The sequence below is a fragment of the Molossus molossus genome, unplaced genomic scaffold (assembly GCF_014108415.1).
Source record: "Molossus molossus isolate mMolMol1 unplaced genomic scaffold, mMolMol1.p scaffold_m16_p_3, whole genome shotgun sequence".
In the NCBI taxonomy this organism is placed as follows: domain Eukaryota; kingdom Metazoa; phylum Chordata; class Mammalia; order Chiroptera; family Molossidae; genus Molossus; species Molossus molossus.
Genome location: NW_023425366.1, coordinates 109,025,194 through 109,042,809, shown reverse-complemented (window position 1 = coordinate 109,042,809; position 17,616 = coordinate 109,025,194). Strand labels below are relative to the sequence as shown.

General features: G+C 37.7%; 1 protein-coding gene and 1 pseudogene across 1 annotated transcript in view; one reads left to right on the top strand and one right to left on the bottom strand.

Moving 5' to 3' along the window:
* Positions 1–2,676: 2,676 nt before the first annotated feature.
* Positions 2,677–16,475, bottom strand: LOC118642128 (annotated as a pseudogene).
* MRTFB (myocardin related transcription factor B) overlaps positions 6,345–17,616 on the top strand; it is a 166,359-nt gene continuing 155,087 nt past the window's right edge. The window contains exon 1 of the mRNA XM_036280915.1: positions 6,345–7,171. The gene's annotated coding sequence lies outside the window, so the exon portion shown is untranslated. The remainder of the gene's footprint in view (positions 7,172–17,616) is intronic.

The window sequence follows — 17,616 nt, the reverse complement described above, 5'->3', positions numbered from 1 at the left end:
ATACTTCCTGGACTTGTATGTCTGTTTCCTTCACCAAGTTAGGGAAGTTTTCTGTCATTATTGTTTCAAATAGGTTTTCAATTTCTTGCTCTCTCTCTCCTCCTTCTGGCACCCTCATGATGTGAATGTTGGTACACTTGAAGTTGTCCCAGAGGCTCCTTACACTGTCCTCATTTTCTTGGATTCTTTTTTCTTTTTGCTGTTCTGATTGGGTGTTTTTTGTTTCCTTATATTCCAATTCAATGGTTTGCTTCTTGGCTTCACCTACTCTACTATTTATTTCCTGTAAATTATTCTTTATTTCAGTTAGTGCATCCTTCATTTCTGACTGGTCCTTTTTTATGTTGTTGATGTTCTCACTAAGTTCCTTTGAGTTCTCCTTAAGTTTCTTGAAGTTCTCACTAGGTTCCTTGAAGATCTCACTAAATTTCTTGAGCATCCTTATAACCAATGTTATGAACTCTGCATCTGATTGATTGCTTATCTTCATTATGTTTAGTTCTTTTCCTGGAATTTTGTTCTGTTCTTTCAGTTGGGACATGTTTCTTTCTCTTCTCATTTTGGCTGCTTCCCTGTGTTTGTTTCTATGTATTGGGTAGAGTTGCTATGTTTCCTAGGCTTCCATAGGGTGGCCTATTGTTGCAGGTGTCCTGCAGGATCCAGTGGCACAGCCTCCCTGATCACCCCAGCTAGGCCCTCGAGGTGCACCCCTAGTGTGGATGGTACACCCTTGTGTTGTAATTGAATGTTGATTACTGTTGGCACGTCAATGGGAGGGATTTACTCAGTCTGATCAGCTGCAAAGACTGGCTGTGCTAACTGACCACTGGTATCTGACTCCCTTGGAGGATCAGCTGTGTTCTTTAGTCATTTTATCTTATCACTAGCATGTATTTTAACTTTCACTGTATTAGAAGAGTCAGCTTACTTCCATTGTTATTCTTTAGTTATGTTATTTAAATGCAATTACTAAAACTGTAAAAATTATCTCCCGAGGTAGATATGGAATCACTTTGTAATTTTGTACTGATCATTCCACATGAAATCCAACACTTACAACAATGCCAGACAGGATACATGTGCAATAAATGTTTATTTGAATTAATGAATTGCTTAGAGCAGTTTGTGGTTGTAATATTTTCAATATTAAGTGACCAGTCCTTCAGTACTGGTAGTTTAGCTAAACATGCAGGCTTTATTTGAAGCCCTTGAACAGACCACTATGCAATCCAGAGAGACCAGTTTGTTCACTTTTACATCCAATAGTAATTTACTTTTACAATTGTGTTTATATAGAGTAAAGGTCAAAGGAAAGGGTGTATTTGAGGCAGTTACATCAATTGCTTTGCTACAATGATTTTCAGGTGCTGATGAGAAAGGGGCAATTTAAAATGAATATTATAAAATTTAGGCAGTTTTTTTCCCCCCAGTTTTATTGAGGCCTAATTGACATGCAGTAAATGGCACGTTTCAAGTGTACAGTTTAATCATTTATGACACATATATGCACCCATAAAGCAACACTACAATAAGAATAATGAAAATGTTACCTGCAGCCCTGGCCGGTTTGGCTCAGCGGTTAGAGCGTCTGCCTGCGGTCCTGAGAGACCCGGGTTCGGTTCCCGCTAAGGGCGCGTACCTCGGTTGCAGTTTGTCCCCGGCCTTGGTCGGTTGTGCGGGTGGCAACCACTCGATGTGTTCCTTTCACATCAATGTTTCTCTCTCTCTCTCTGTTCCTCTCTCTCCCTCTCACTCTACCTGAACAAAAAATGAAAAAATGTCCTCGGGTGAGGATAAAAAAAAAAAAAGAAAGAAAATGTTACCTGCAGAGTTTCTTTGTGCCCCTCTGTAATCTTACCCTTATGCCCCTTTTTCTCTATCCCCAGGCAACATCTGATCTGCTTTCTGTTACTGCTTTCTGTTGCCTATTCTAGGGTTTTACATAGTGGATTTGTATAGAATGTACTCTTTTCTTTTTTGTCTGGCTCCTTTCACTCACAGTTGTTTTGCGATTCATCCATATTGAGTATATCAATAGTTTGTTCATTTTTTTTTTTTTTTTTTTTTGCTTAGGTATATGGATGTTCACAGTTTGTATTTCTGTTCACTGTTGATGGCCCATTTTGGTGTTTCCAGTTTCTGGCTATTACAAATAAACCTGATCTGAACAACTATATACAAGTCTGTCTCTCTCTCTGTCTCTCTCTCTCTCTCTCTATATATATGTATATATATATATAGTTTAATGTATTTTAATAGCAAACTTACAGGAACAGCACAAAAAAACAGACAACATTAAAAACATGTACTTGCATGTAGGACAACTCAGTTAAAAGTATAGTGATTGGATGGAATCTACTGTATGATAAAAATGCTACAAACACCATTTAGTTGCCATCAATAAGAAATTTACTTATTTTAAAAAAATACAAATGCTGGCATTGTCCAGAAAAATTTAACAGGTTTATTTATATTGTTATAAAGCTGAACTGCTGAAACTTGTTCACTGAAACATTTTAACTTGCATTAATGCCTTATGTCCCCGCATTTATATTTAAAAATTCACACACAAATGAAAATGGAAAAACTGCCAATACCTGATTTCTGCCTCCTATTTTCAACTTGCAATCATATACTTAGGTACCTTTTGAACTACCAATAACAGGAAGAAGACAATTTTTTTTTTAAAAGAATGAAATGTTTCCCATCATAGTGGATTCTTAAGCACGTTCTCCACGTATGCAGTGTGCTAGCTGGATGTCTTTTGGCATAATTGTTACACATTTGGCATGGATAGTACACAGGTTGGTGTCTTCAAAAAGGCCAACCAGATAGGCCTCACTTGTCTCCTGCAAAGCACCAATAACTGCACTCTGGAAGCGCAGATCTGTTTTGAAGTCCTGAGCAATTTCTCGCACCAGATGCTGGAAGGGAAGTTTGCAAATCAGAAGTTCAGTGGACTTCTGATAATTCTAATTTCACGAAGTGCCATGGTACCAGGCATGTAACGATGAGGTTTCTTCACCCCTCCAGTAGAGGGCGCACTCTTGCGAGCCGCTTTGGTAGCCAGTTGTTTCCTCGGTGCTTTACCACCGGTGGATTTGCGGGCAGTCTGCTTTGTAGAGCCATGGTATAGAGACCTCTTTACTTACCCCCCTTCTCCTTCCACGAGCTGGAAGCTGCACTGGCGTTAGAGAGCAACGGTGGCTGCGAACACCTACCTATATACAAGCCTTTGTATGGATGTATGCTTTCTTTTCTCTTAGGCAAATACCTAGGAATGGGATGACTGGGTCGTATTGTAGATGTATGTTTAACTTTGTAAAAACTAGCAAGTTATTTTCAAGTTTTTGTATCCTTTTACTTTTCCAACCAGCAATGCATGAAAGTTCCAGTTGTTCCACATATCTGTCAACAGTTAGTATGATAAATCTTTTTAATTTTAGCCATTCTAATAAGTGCATAGTGGTAGCTTATTGTGTTTTTAATTTGCATTTTCCTAATGACTGAGTTAAGCATATTTTCATGCGTTTATTTGCCATTCTCTCTGAAATGTCAGATCTTTTACACGTTTATTTATTTATTTATTTATTGTTTTATTCTTGGTGAGTTTTGAGAATTCTTTATATATTCTGCATATAGAGTCCTCATCAGATATATGATGCAAATATTTTCTCCCAGTCTGACTTGTCTTATAACTTTCTTAACAGTGTCTTTCAAAAAGCAGTTCTTAGTTTTTTTGAAGTTCAGTTTATTAATTTGTTCTTTTATGAGTTATGCTTTCGGCATCATATTTAAGAAAGCTTAACCTAGTCCTAAATCACAAAGATTATCTCCTGTGTTTTTTTTTCTAGAATTTTATGGTTTTGGGTATTACATTTTAGGAATACAATACATTTTGACTTAATTTTGTGTGTGGTGCAAGGTGTGGGTCAAAGTTCATATTTTTTGGATATGGTATCTCGTTATTCCAGCACCATTTGTTGAAATGACTGCCCTCTCTTCCCTGAATTGCCTTTACACCTTTGTCAAAAATCAGTTGTCCAGCCCTGGCCGGTTTGGCTCAGCGGTTAGAGCGTTGGCCTGCAGTCCGGGGAGACCCGGGTTCAGTTCCCGCTAGGGGCACGTACCTCAGTTGCAGTTTGTCCCCGGCCCTGGTTGGGTCATGTGGGTGGCGACCACTCGATGTGTCCCTTTCACCTCGATGTTTCTCTCTCTCCCTCCCACTCTATCTGAACAAAAAATGGAAAAATGTCCTCGGGTGAGGATTAAAAAAAAAAAATCAATTGTCCATATATGCAGGTCTATTTTGGACTCTTATTTTGTTCCATTGATCTATTTGTCTGTCTCTAAACTGTATCACTATCTTATTATTACAACTTTGTAATAAGTCTTGAAATTTGTCAGTTAGCCCTTCCAACTTTTATTTTCCCCAGGTGTTTTGGCTATTCCAGGTTCTTTGAATATCCGTGTGAAGTTTAGAATCAGCTTATGAATTTACACAAAATAGCCTGCTGGGATTTAGTTTGATATTATTTTGCATCTGTACAGTGTTTCAATTTGGAAAGAATTGACTTCTTAACAATACTGAGTCTTCCAACCCATGTTATTTTTCTCCATTTATGTCTTTAATTTCTCTCAGCAATGTTTTAAGTAGATCTTGCACATCTTTTGTGAGATTTATCTCTAAGTAGTTCATATTTTTGGCATTATTATAGCTAATATATATATATTATTTTTTTGGTGGTATGTGCCCCTAGTGGGAACCAAACCCGGGACTCTCTGGTCCGCATGCCAACGCTCAACCACTGAGCCAAACTGGCCAGGGCATAGCTAATATTTTTTAAAATTTCAATATACCCTGGCCAGTTTGGCTCAGTGCTTAGAGTGTCGGCCCGTAGATCAAAGAGTTGCGGGTTCAATTCTGGTCAAGGGCACGTACCTTGGTTGTGGTTCATCCCCGACCCTGGGGTCGTGCGGGAGGCAACCAGTTGGTGTTTCTCTCTCACATCAATGTTTCTCTCTCTCCCTCCCACCCTCCAGCTCTATCTGATGATAAATGTAAAAACATATCCTCGGGTGAGGATTAAAAAAAAAAAATTTTTTTTTTGTATAAAATTATTTATTATTAGCATGGAAATACAATTCAGTTTTGTATATAAATCTTATGTCCTGCAGTTTTATTAAACTCACTTATTCTAATAGGTTTTTTGTAGAGTTCATTGGATTTTCTACATAAATGATCATGTCATTTTTTTGGGATAAGGACAGTTTATTTCTTCCTTTCTCATCTGAGTGACTTTATTTCTTGTCCTTGCCTTATTGTACCAACCAGACCTCTCCTATACTGGACAGAAATGGTGAGAGTGGACATCTTTCTCTTTTTTCTCATCTGGAGTGAAACTATTTACTTTTTCACCATTGTGTGATATTAACTGTAGATTGTGTGTGTGTGTGTGTGTGTGTGTGTGTGTGTGTGTGTGTGTTCCCTTTATCAGATTGTGGAAATTCTCATCTGTTCTTAGTTTGCTCAGAGTTTTAATCAGGAACAGATTTTGGATTTTGTTAAATATTTTCCTGCATTTATTAGGATGATCATAAGGTTTTAACTAGTTTGTTAATATGGTAAATTACTTTGATTGTATTTTGAGTGATAAACCAGACTTTCATTCCTGGGATGAACCCCACTTGGTCATGATGTATTATCCTTTTTATATATTTTTGGATTTTATTTACTAAATTTTGTTTAAAATGTTTGCATCTGTGTTCATAAAGACATAATAGCTTTTTATAATGTCTTTGTTTAGCTTTAGTATGAGATTCATGCTGGCCTCATAGGTAAGTTTGGAGTTTCCTTCTGTTCAGTTTTCTGGAAGAATTTGTGTAGAATTGGTGCTATTTTTTCCCTTAAATGTTTGTTAGAATTCACCAATAAGGCCATCTGAATCCAGAGTTTTCTTTGAGGGATGATTTTAAACTACAGATTCAATTTTTAATATAGGTATGACTATTCAGGTTAGCTGTTGTTTTTTAATGTGTTTTGGTACTTTGTGTCAAAGAATTTTTCCATTTCCTCTAAACCATTGAATTTATTGGCGTAAAGTTTTTCAGAATAATTCCTTATTATCCTTTTCATATCTGTAGAGTCTGTGGTGATATCACCTCTCTGATTCCTGATAATGGTATTATGTGTCTTCTCTCTTTTTTTCCTGCTCAGCCCAGTTGGAGGGTTATCAATTTTATTTATCTTCTCAAAACAGCAGCAATAACTTTTGGTTCTTTCATTTCCTTCTCTCTATACTTCATTGATTTTCTGCTCTGATCTCCATTATTTCCTTCCTTCTGCTTCCTGTATTGTGTATAATTTAAATTATTTTTTTGTTTTGCTAAATTTTTCTAATTTTATACACTGTGGGGTTTTTTTAAGGTTTTGATTTAAACTATTTCTTCCCCAAGACAACTGAGGATATTGAGGCTCAGAGAGACAAACAGTTAAAATGCACATCCTTATGTTCTTCTAGTGTAATAAATGCTATGGTAAAGACAAGGAAGAGTGCAACTTGAGTAAGAAGGAGGCTCAGCCGATAAAGAGTGGGATAAGCGGGGCTCCTTGGAAAAGTTGATATCTCAGGGATCTTATTTTGTTGAAGTCTAGGATAAATCTATGAGACCAAGTCCAAGTATTAGTTCTTAAAGTTTATTTTGCACTGGCCACAGATCTCCCTCTTGGTTGCTGTATTCTGTAGAATGAGTTAGAATATTCCAAAAGTAATTCTGCACAAAGCTAATGTTCCCTTGGGTTTAATTGCCAAATCTGCTTGTTATTTCTATTAAGATTGTTTGCTGTGGTCATGGTAACTGTAGCTGTAACAGTAGTGGCAGGTGTTGCTGACAGGATTATGTTGAATAGGAGGAAAATCTGGGGGCGGAATGTAGGGGATTGTTTTAAAGATTTACATCAGTATTTCACTGCAAACTTAGTCTCACTTAGTAATGAATATTTAACAAACTGTTCCTTGTTTAACATGTTACAACTTTTTTAAAAAGTTTTTTTTTTTTTAAAGGCTTAATTCTATAATCATTGTACAAATGGAGTGAAACCAGCATAATGGAATAACATCATCTCAGCATCCATAATAGAAGGTTTAGTTTCTCTCCAATCTGAATCAAGGTACTATATTTAGGGATTTTGAAAATACATAACAGCTGTTTGCTGGGATGCACCAGTATGGCTGGTGGTCAATTGTAGGGAAGAAACAAAAGGGGGAAAAACAGAGGAGTTATTTTCAAATGGCCATGAGGGCCAGGGGCTTTGTGTATTATTTGAGTTTAATAACAGTAATAATAATAATAATGACAACGTGGACCTGGTCCTTTTAAAAACATTTATGGTTGAAAGAGCAAGCTTTAACAGTTTAACAGTTTGCTTTTCAACATTATAAAATTTTCAATTTCTTGATTTTGTAGAGGAGAAAATAACAATGGGATTAAGCGGCTAGGTTGTGATAGTGCCAAGACCAGTCAGAAAACCTGCATTGTATATAACCCTGCCTTTCTCTTATACCCAATGTAACTGTGAACTTAGCCTCACCTCTTTCATCTGTAAAATGGAGATAATAATGGTACTTTTATTCTGGTTGTGGAGTAACTAAGAAAATGTGTGAGCTATCACTCAGTAAATGTTTAATACTATTTTGGGTAGGGAATCATTTTCCCCTTCTCAAGGACTCAAGGAAATAATTAAGGATCCTATGTGCAGATAAGAAGCTTTAATTTAGAGTTTTTGTTTCCTAAAGTAATTCCACCTCATCCACTCCATCTACTTTTAGAATTATACAAAAGTTTTTTTCTAATTGAACAAATGCAGCTGAATTTCCACGCTTTATCGTTGCTTTTAAACCGTTGGCATTTCAGTTTTGTTTAGCCTCCAGCTATGTAATGATGTGTCCAGCAAACAATATGTGCTAACACCAATGTTGCTTTCTCTCTTGTCACAAGTCTTGAAGTTTATGTAATAGTCACACACTGTAAGATAGGTACTTGGATTGTGTGCATTTTCCTCTATTTGGGGGCTTCCTGTTGCTTAAGCTTTCAGGTTACAGGAGGATAGGAGGTGGAGAATGTTGAGTGATAAAAAGTCTTGAAGTAGAGAGGTCATTTTTGTATCAGCTCCCTCTGCCTGGATTGCTCCCTCCCTCCCTCCTTCCCTCCTCACCTCTCTACCCTTTCTCTATTTTATTCTTTAAGGTTTAGCTGCATTCCTTATTTCCTCTGGGGTCCCTTTGCTGATCCTCTTGCCCAGTTGTGTTAAAGTCCCCATTCTCCCCTATCCCCCATTGCTTCCATAACACCTTACTGTCTAGTATTTTTTACCACACTGCATTGTGGTTATCTGTTTTCTTGTCTGTCTTCCTAACAAATCTTAAAGTCAGGGAATTGGTCTTACTTATCTCCATATCCCAGCACTCAGCAGAACTCCTAATTAAAGGTGCTCAGGGAAATTCTGTTGTATAGGAAGCCTTGAGTTGGATGCATTCTGTTCAGAGAATAAGAATGTACTATTTATCTAACAAAGATATTTCCTTTTCCATATTCCAGCCTCTTGTTTTTTCACGAAGGAACTGCTTAAGCTACAAGAGTGAACTCAGGGGTTTTCTTAGTGTCATTGACACCTTTTGTGGTAGTGCTCAGTGCTTAGTGGATCCAGGGACCCTTGCAGAATTCCCCCATACATCTGTTGATTCCTTTTTCCACTGCTGTGATCACTGCAGAATCTTGCAGTGATATAGCTACATTTTTGCATTTAAGCACACAGACCAGTGGCTACAAACAGAGTCTGCTTTCAGTGCCTTCACCAAGCCAATCCAACAAAGCTGTAGTAAATTAGGTGTTGAATTGGAAATTATCAAAATTGAAAGAATAGCACTTTTAAAGAGGCAGCGAGCCCCTGCTTCTATTTTCAGCACTATAGAATAATAATATAGAGAATTAAAGCCCTGTTGTACTCTGTCAGGTGAATGATTAACTTCCCTACAGGTTTGTGCCTGGTCTCTGGATGCTGAGGCATAGAACCCATGATTTATTATTGGCTAATATTGGAAGAAAAAAAATGAAACCACATAATGATGTGACCTGGATTAACATATAATTGACTTAGTTAATAGTTGACAATATTTTTTCAAAGTGGGTTCTTGAACCAGAATGGAAAAAAGAAAAACAACTTAATTTTGACATCCATTTGTAATGCTATACTATACTTATGGTACAGAGTAGAGAGTGTTTAGGTGTGGGGTCCTGAACCAAAGTTTAGCCAGAAAGACTGAACATTACCTGTTTATTCAGATAGGGAGGCACCTATGAAGACCTGATTTGTTTGAATGTCTGGGCTGAGTATATTTGCTCATTCTTCCCTTTTTCACTATTTCTTAGAATTTCTCATAGAGACTTTCTGATATTCTACTAATTTATTCCTGAAATTCATGTTCCTCAGATACTTCTCAGAAGCAGCAGAGATGCTGATGAGTGAACATGATAAGTAAGGCTCAGAAAGTAGATGGATGTCTGATATTTTACTCTCAGCAGGATAACATAGAGAAAGACAGGTTTTTTTTGTTTGTTTGTTTTTTGTGTTTTTAATGTAAGCTTTGAGAGACTCAGTAAATTTAAGATGAGATCTTTTCTTGTAGGATTTAATTAATTCAGAATTAGGTGCCCCAGTCCATTTTCACTGGGTAGCTTTCTCAGTTAGGATGTGTGATCACCATCTTTGTTTCATTGGCTTCCATGCTGAAGAGCTTATAGCTAAGCGTAGTTAGCCTTCCCTTGAACTGAGGCATATTTATATTTCTACTTTGTTATCCTTATAAGAACTTAGGCCTGTCTAGGTTCAGTGGGTCTTGTAGTTAGGGGTGGAGGGAGTGGATGGAAGGAAAGAGACAACCTTTTTTTTTTTTTTTTTTAAAGAAAGATGTAAACAAATGCCCAGAAATTGAAATTTAATATCATGGAAATCAGCAAACTTTCAGAAAGGTAAGGAGCCTAATTAAGAGTGGAAAAATTGAACCCATTTTTCCTTTCTTTTGAGTCAAAATTACTAAGCTAGAAGAAGCCTTGAGAAATTGTCTTACAGTAGCCCCCTTGCCTAATCTAGGCTGTATTTTAAATTAGCCCAGAGAGGTCTCTCCTGTATTCTCTTTCTTTTTTTCTTTTTAATTCCTCACCCAAGGATATTTTTCCACTTACTATCAGATAGAGTGTAAGGGAGGGAGGGAGAGAGAGAGAGACAGAGAGAAACATCGACGTGATATCCCACACGATCCGACCAGGGACAAACCACAACTGAGGTACGTGCCCTTGACCAGAATCATACACGTGACTGACTCATTGGTCCGCAGGCCAACACTCTAACCTCTGAGCCAAATCGGCCAGGGCTGTATTCTCTTTCTAATAGAATTCTCCATGACATCTTTCTTAAAAGGTCAGTTGTCAAAGGATTGATGTTTACTTAAAAAATATCTTTTGGTCTGTCAGAGTCTGAAATATAGCTATGGCTTCACTAGATGTTCTCTTATAAACATTTTAGATTTGTGAAGAAATAAGATGCTGCCCTTTTATTTATTTATTTAATAAATTTATCTTTATTGTTGAATGTATTACAGATGTCTCCCCTTTATTTCCCCCATTGACCCCCTCCTCCCTACTCCTGCCCCCCTCCTGGATTCCTCACACTATTGTCTATGTCCATTGGTTATGCATATATGCATATATGCATATAAGTTCTTTGGTTTATCTCTTTCTGCCCCCTCCACCCCCATCCCCTTTCCCTTCTAAGTTCTTCAGTCTAATGACCAATTTGTGCTTCTTAATTCCTTCACCTTTTTCACCCATCCCACCAACCTCCCTCCCGTCTGGTAACCAACAAAAAGTTCTCTATATCTATGAGTCTGTTTCTGTTCTGCTTGTTCATTTGGTTTGTAGATTCAATTGTTGATAGATATGTATTTATTTCCATTTTATTTTTCATATTTTTCTTATTCAAGAAGATCCTTCAGTATTTCATATAATACTGGTTTGGTGGTGATGAACTTCTTTAGCTTTTTCTTGTCTGGAAAACTGTATGTCCATTGATTCTAAATGATAGCTTTGCAGGATAGAGTAAGATTGGTTGGAGGTTCTTGCTTTTCATCACTTTGAATATTTCTTGCCACTCTCTTCTGGCCTGCAGAGTTTCTCTTGAGAAATCAGCTGACATGCTATTCTTTTATTAATGGAAATTATGGTCTGAATTATGTTTGAAAAAATAAGTTTGGTTTATTCTTAGTGGTAAAGTTAGAGTGTTCTTAAAGAGAGGAAGTTACAGAAAGTTAAATGCTGTCATTCTGTCTTTTTATTAGAACAAAAGCATATGATTGTGAAGTATTTCAGTGGGTTGCACCTTAAGTTTTAGCTTGCTTTTCTCAGTATTATAAAAAGCACTTTGTCTTGTTACTATGGAAACAAATTGAAATTATGAAGTTGAAAGTTATAATGTAGATCTTGATACAGATCTGCTGGGAAAGATAGAAGTTGCAAACTAAGAATCTTAATGCTACTCTACAACTATTTCAAGAAAAAAATATTGACCTTATATTTGCTGTGTGGTAGGTACTGTGTTAGAGACCTAAGTACACAAATGAAAAGGCAAGGTTCTCAACTCTAGGAGCTCAAATTCTCATGGGCAAATAATGAACAGACACATAAGACTAGAGTAGGACTGTTGGTAGAATGTCATTGTGTGCAAGGGGCAATTGGAGGTGTTGCAGAAGGAATGCTTGAGGTGCCTTTAAGGATGTGTGAAATTTGCCCGATAGGGAGGTGGGATGAAGAGGATGTTCCCACAGAGGACACTGCATGGATAGGGACTAAGAGGTGAATAGTTAAACTTTTTTTCTTTATTGATTTTAGAGAGAGGAAGGGAGAGGGAGAGAGAGATAGAAACATTGATGAGCGAGAACATCGATTGGCCGCCTCCTGCACACCTCCTACTGGGGATTTGGCCCACAAGCTGGGCATGTGCCCTGACTGGGAATTGAACTGGCAACCTCTTAGTGTATGGGTCGATGCTCAACCAATGAGCCACACCGGCTGGGTGTGAATAGTTATTTTAAACCAGTTCTTTTACATCACTGTCCATCTGCTAAGCCATACTGTTAGGAAATATTTGGGGGATCTTAAATGTTTTGATTCATGAGTCAGTTGAATATAGACTCTGGAATCATCCTACCACCTGCCCCACTTGACAGTGTAAATGGGAGGTATTTAAACTGTCTAAACCTCATAAAGATTAAAGAGAGACCGTCTATGAAAGGCATAGGTCACATTTTACATTTAATACTCTAAATACATGTGAATAGCTCTTTAACAGCCTCAGTATTAGCATGGTTTATTCTAGCTTGCTGATAATTTTGAATGTTTTTGTAGCAGTAAAGTTATTATGGAAAATATTTTCTATGCTTGCTGGATCACAAATTTTATTTGTAGTACCCCAATGAATATGTACTGACTATGTGCTCAACATTGGGCTAGGACTCAGTGTGGAGAAGTATATGTAGCTCCTGTCCTTAGGCAGCTTTCAACGTAGTTGAGAAAGAAAGTGGATAAATATGAAATAAAGTAAGTGTACACTAAACTGTACTATCTGGTATCTGTGTAATTGCTCAGTATAGTAATTAAAGTAGTAGTTTCTTGTGTGGCCCAGTTACTGTTTTCAAGGCAGTCTAGGCATAGGTTACCAAAGAGAGGACAGAGAAGAGAGATGGCAGTTAGGCAGAACCAAAGGAGACTAAGACTTAGGAAAAAACTAAAACAAAAAACAAAACGGAAAAAAACTTTCACTGTGGTAGACCTCCCAGTATAAGAGGAAAGCAGTTGCCCTGTGGTGTGATTCTCTCTCCCAGTCACATCTGGATAATTGGAATTCCTTCATTTTACAGAGCCACTAAGAGAGGTCAACCATGTATCTTTTTCCTTTTAGGATAAGTAGATTTATTATTTCCTTTCCTAACAATGGTTCTTGATCAGATATAAGGAATGAACACTAGGCATAGAATAGAGGTGGGCACAATTGAGAAGGGGGCGTGAACGTACTAGGACGGACTTCATTTTGCTCTCTAACAACTCTCCAACAAAAAGGTCAAGAACAAATACTGAATGACTGCTTTGTGCCAATTTCTCTTCCAGAAACTAGGGATAGATACAGAGATGAAGAGATTAGCTCCTCCTCTTCAGTGATCTTAAAGTCTCATAGGCAGATAAAAAGTTAAACAGGTAAATGTAGTGCACACGGGGTGGCAGTTACTAGAAAGGAGATTGCAGAAAGGTCAATGGCAGTACTGTGCAAAGTGCCCCAGGAGGGGGCACAGTGAAGATTGTTGGGAACTCTAAAAGGCACACTTTCTGTTATTGTCTTCTTCAAGTGTCTGATTTCAAGTAGGGACAGGAAGCCCGAGTTCTCATTCTAGTCATCAGCCACCACTGCCTACTGTTCCCACCACTGCTTCTCCCGGTAACCCTTTACTTCTCAGAATCCAGGTCATAGCAGTTCACTATGGTGCTTCCAGGTTTGAAACTAACAGTGGGTTGAATTGCTGTTTACCTGGCTTTGGTCTCCTAGGCCAGGGCATACACTTCTCTGAACCCTGATTTGCATCTGCTGGTTCCAATGCTGGATGCTATGCAGGGGCAGGACTGGGGCTGGTTAAAGAACATCCAGGGAACTGTAGTTTTTATAGTTGTAGTTTCCCACATCTGTATTTCTCTTTCTTAAATAGTCCAAGTGATTGGAATTTTCTGACACACTTGAATCTTCAATATTTGAATAAGCTGAAATGTTAGCATTCAGGAAAGAGTACTGTAAGAAGGTTAGGCTGAATTTCATGATAAGCTTTAGTTCATTTAACAACCCTTGATAGAAAATTTCTAAATACATAGTAGTGACATACTAAATTATGCACGGTGAGAACTTAGTGCTGATGGACAACATAATCATCTTTCTGGCTGTGCCTGTGAGCTGTTGAAATCTGTTGTGTGAGAGATGGCCATGGAAGCAGCCCGCTGGGCAACTTCTTTATTTTTAAAGAGAATAGTCAATTTTTTCTGGTTCAGTTAGAGTCTTGAGAAACTGTCTTAATAATAAACTTGGTGTATTTGTGTTTTAATCAAAATAGTTTCATAACAACAATAGCAACAACCACACCAGCAGAGAAAATCTTTCTCTCATCATCTCTACCAAATACAGTAGCTTGATATTTGAAGCTTTTAAAGCCAAAAGTCTTAATGTTTGTCATTTACTGGAAAAAAACGTGAATGCATGATAATCTGAAAATTGTGTAATCCACTTTAAACTTTGTACTGCATTTCTATTTTATTTTATTAATCTCTTTTTCTGTTCCTGGCTTGATTTAAATGTCAAAATTAATGGAAGAAATGTTTGCTCTTTAAAGGATTTGAAGGTTAACTATCTAAAGGCTTAAATATAATTCTTCATTGTTTTCAGAAATTCCTATAAAAATACATTATTATTTTCATACAGGAAGCTGAAAAAGCAGGCTGTTCTAAAGGAAGCTGTTGTGTAGTTCCTTCCTTTCTGAACTTGAAACCGAATGCTTTTCCTCACTCCAGGTTCAAGGGTTTAGTTTACGTGCACAATAATAAACTGAATAGCACCTGCTGCTTAGTCACAGAAGAGAACATCTTAAAGCCACTAAGCAAACAGATGTACTTAGGTTAAGCTTTTGCAATACTCAGAGCATGTGGTAAAAAAAAAAGTTGTTTTTTTTTTCAGAATGAGTAGTATAAGGAAATACAGTTAGAAGAAAACATAAGCCCAGGGGTCAAGTTTGGTACCTGAACTATGTACATTTTAATTGCACTACTGTCATCCCTGTGGGCACTGGTACTTTGAAAATTTGTCCTTGAAAATACAGAATTGTCAGTATTTTCCCAAAGAAGGATATGACATATTTTATAGTTTTTCTTTCTTTAAAAAAATTTTTTTGTTATTGCAACTCTTGGGGAAAGCAAGAGGAGAAAACAAACAACACTAAGTACTTCTGTTATAAAATTATTCAGTATTATCTATTGACTTTATTCAGGCAGCTATTAATAAATAACTAATTAATAAATAGTTCAAGACAGTCCATTCTAAATATCTGTTTTAATATGGATAGCTTGGTCAAGTCCATGGTAGCTTGGTAAAGGCCTTCTTGATACTGACAGGAAATGAGATAGCCAAGTTGTCCATATTTGTTTAATGTAAATTACCATGCTTGGTTTCCATAAAACTGGAAGCTATATTGGTGTTAACTTATGTTAAGGCTCAAAGTTCACTAGGAAATACCTAGAAACTCCTATTTTACTAAAGAACGTTGTATGGACAAAGATGTAGAAGACTGTTAGAAATATAATAGACTACTTTTATCATCACCAGAGTTTTATGAGCTGATAGTATGAAGATTACCAAACACAAATAAATACCAGCCTTTGCCAGAGAATCATACACATGGCTCAAGATTTCCATTGCAGATGAGGCAAACAGCGTCTTAAATTTTGTTACTGAGTCAGAATAGGAGGGGAAGAAGGAAACAATAAGGGTCAATATGGTTTGCCCTTTAATCTCAAAATTGTTTTAATGATCCTTAGAGTAGAGCGTGTGTTTTATTTACTCTATTGCCTTGAGATTTACTAGAAATTTCAAAACAGTGTCTGGAGACGAAGCACAGTCTGAGCTGGGCTCCCCATGAAAGAACTAGGCAGGCTTATCTTCAGGAAGGTCCTGGGGTAGAGTCAGTCCAGCAGCTTTGAAGCTCTGATGACCGAGAGTTAATGTTCCTGGACCGGATATGTGCAGAGGCCAAAGTCAGGTGGCTAGTTCCATAATGTAATCTTTATCGGCGGAAGTGTGGCACCTGAGGGTCTCAGTGGGCAAATAGGAAGCTTATAATGGGATCTAGAAGAGGCAGCAGGGTGTGGTGGAGGGAGCTCCAAAGGCAGACAGAAGGCAGAGTTCCAGTCCCAGTTCTCTTAGCAACTTGTTTTGTGACTTTGGACAAATCATTCCACTACTTTGGGCCTCTGCTTCCTCATTTATTAAGTGAGCATGCTGAATCACATGATCTCAGAGGTCCTGGCCCCTTCCAGCCTCCAAGTGCTATGATTCTAGGAACTTTACCAGTGTAGCACTGTGCCTTCCATCTTGTAGCATTTACATTCTTTCTCCAAGAACTTAGGTTGAAATTGATCCACAATATGCTGTCCTTTTCTCTCTGGGAAATATCTTTGTCTTTCCCTTTTTTCCTTCTCACTATCTTCACATTTAGTAGATTCTCAATATACTTGTCAGGATGATTGCCTCACTCTCTCTTACCTTCCACCCTCCCTGCCCCATCCTGTTCTTGTTCCAAGGTTAAACCCTTCCTTTCCATTCCATCCCATCCCATCTTGTACTCTGAGTCCCATCTCCCTTAAATACTACTTTCATCATGAGCGTTTTCTTGTTCAGAAACCATCAACTTATACTCTGTGGCTTTTAACATATTCTATGATCTTGTCCCACCCCATCCATCTAACTTTATTTCCTATCACCGTCCAACACGCCCTGCTGTGCAGTGAGACCAGTTTTATCACTGCTTTCATATGCATTCCCTCTTCTTTCCTACTCATGTAACTTGTTCATTTTGTTTCTTTCATCTGGATTACTGTCTCTTTCTCTTCATAACCTATACATTTAACAAATTCAAAATTCAAGAAAGGAGGATAAATGAATAAGCTCTGTGGATTGGGCATGAGAGTTATAGACAGAAGGGTGGGGTTAGCCATAGAATAAAGAGAAGAGCATTTGGGACCCAGTAGGGAAGGACAAGTAAATGTTAACCTGTAGGGATTTGGAGTCACAGAGAAAGATAGTTTGTATTTTGGGGGGTGTGTGTAATTGAATTTATTGGGGTGACATTGGTTAATGGAGAAAGAAAGTTTTAAAGACCCTAACTCACATCAAATGGACTTTGCCTTCCATAAAATAGAAACCAAATTCATCTATTCAGAGTGACTGAGTGGGGTCTTTGTTAAGGACCTGAAAAAAGTAGAAAGTTCCCACTTGATAAATACTGTCAGTTTCAATGTTACTTTCTCAGAGAGATCTTTCTGGATTATTTCCTTTCTACAACATTTGGTCCCTCTGCTCTATATGGAGATCATTATGCTTTCCCATTATAAGTTTTACTCCTTATTGTAATTATATGCTTCATGTTCGTGTGTCCCTGTAAAATCCACAATCTCTGAGGGCCCACGTCTGTCTCATGAATCACTGCGTCCTCAGCACCTAGAATAACCGGTACCTGGCACAGATACCTCCTCACAGATACATGTTGAATGAAGGAATGAGAGAGAGAAAGTCCTGGGCCCTTCCTCCTTGCTGCTGCAGCTGTGGCCATTGACCACCTGACACAAACACAGAAAGGGCCAGGTCTCCTCCACTGAGAAAATGAAGTCACTGATGTGTTTGTGGCTGTGCTAACTCTTTTTTTCTGTGTGGCAGTCTCAGGAGGAGGAATTATGAAGTAAATACATAAATTTATGTGA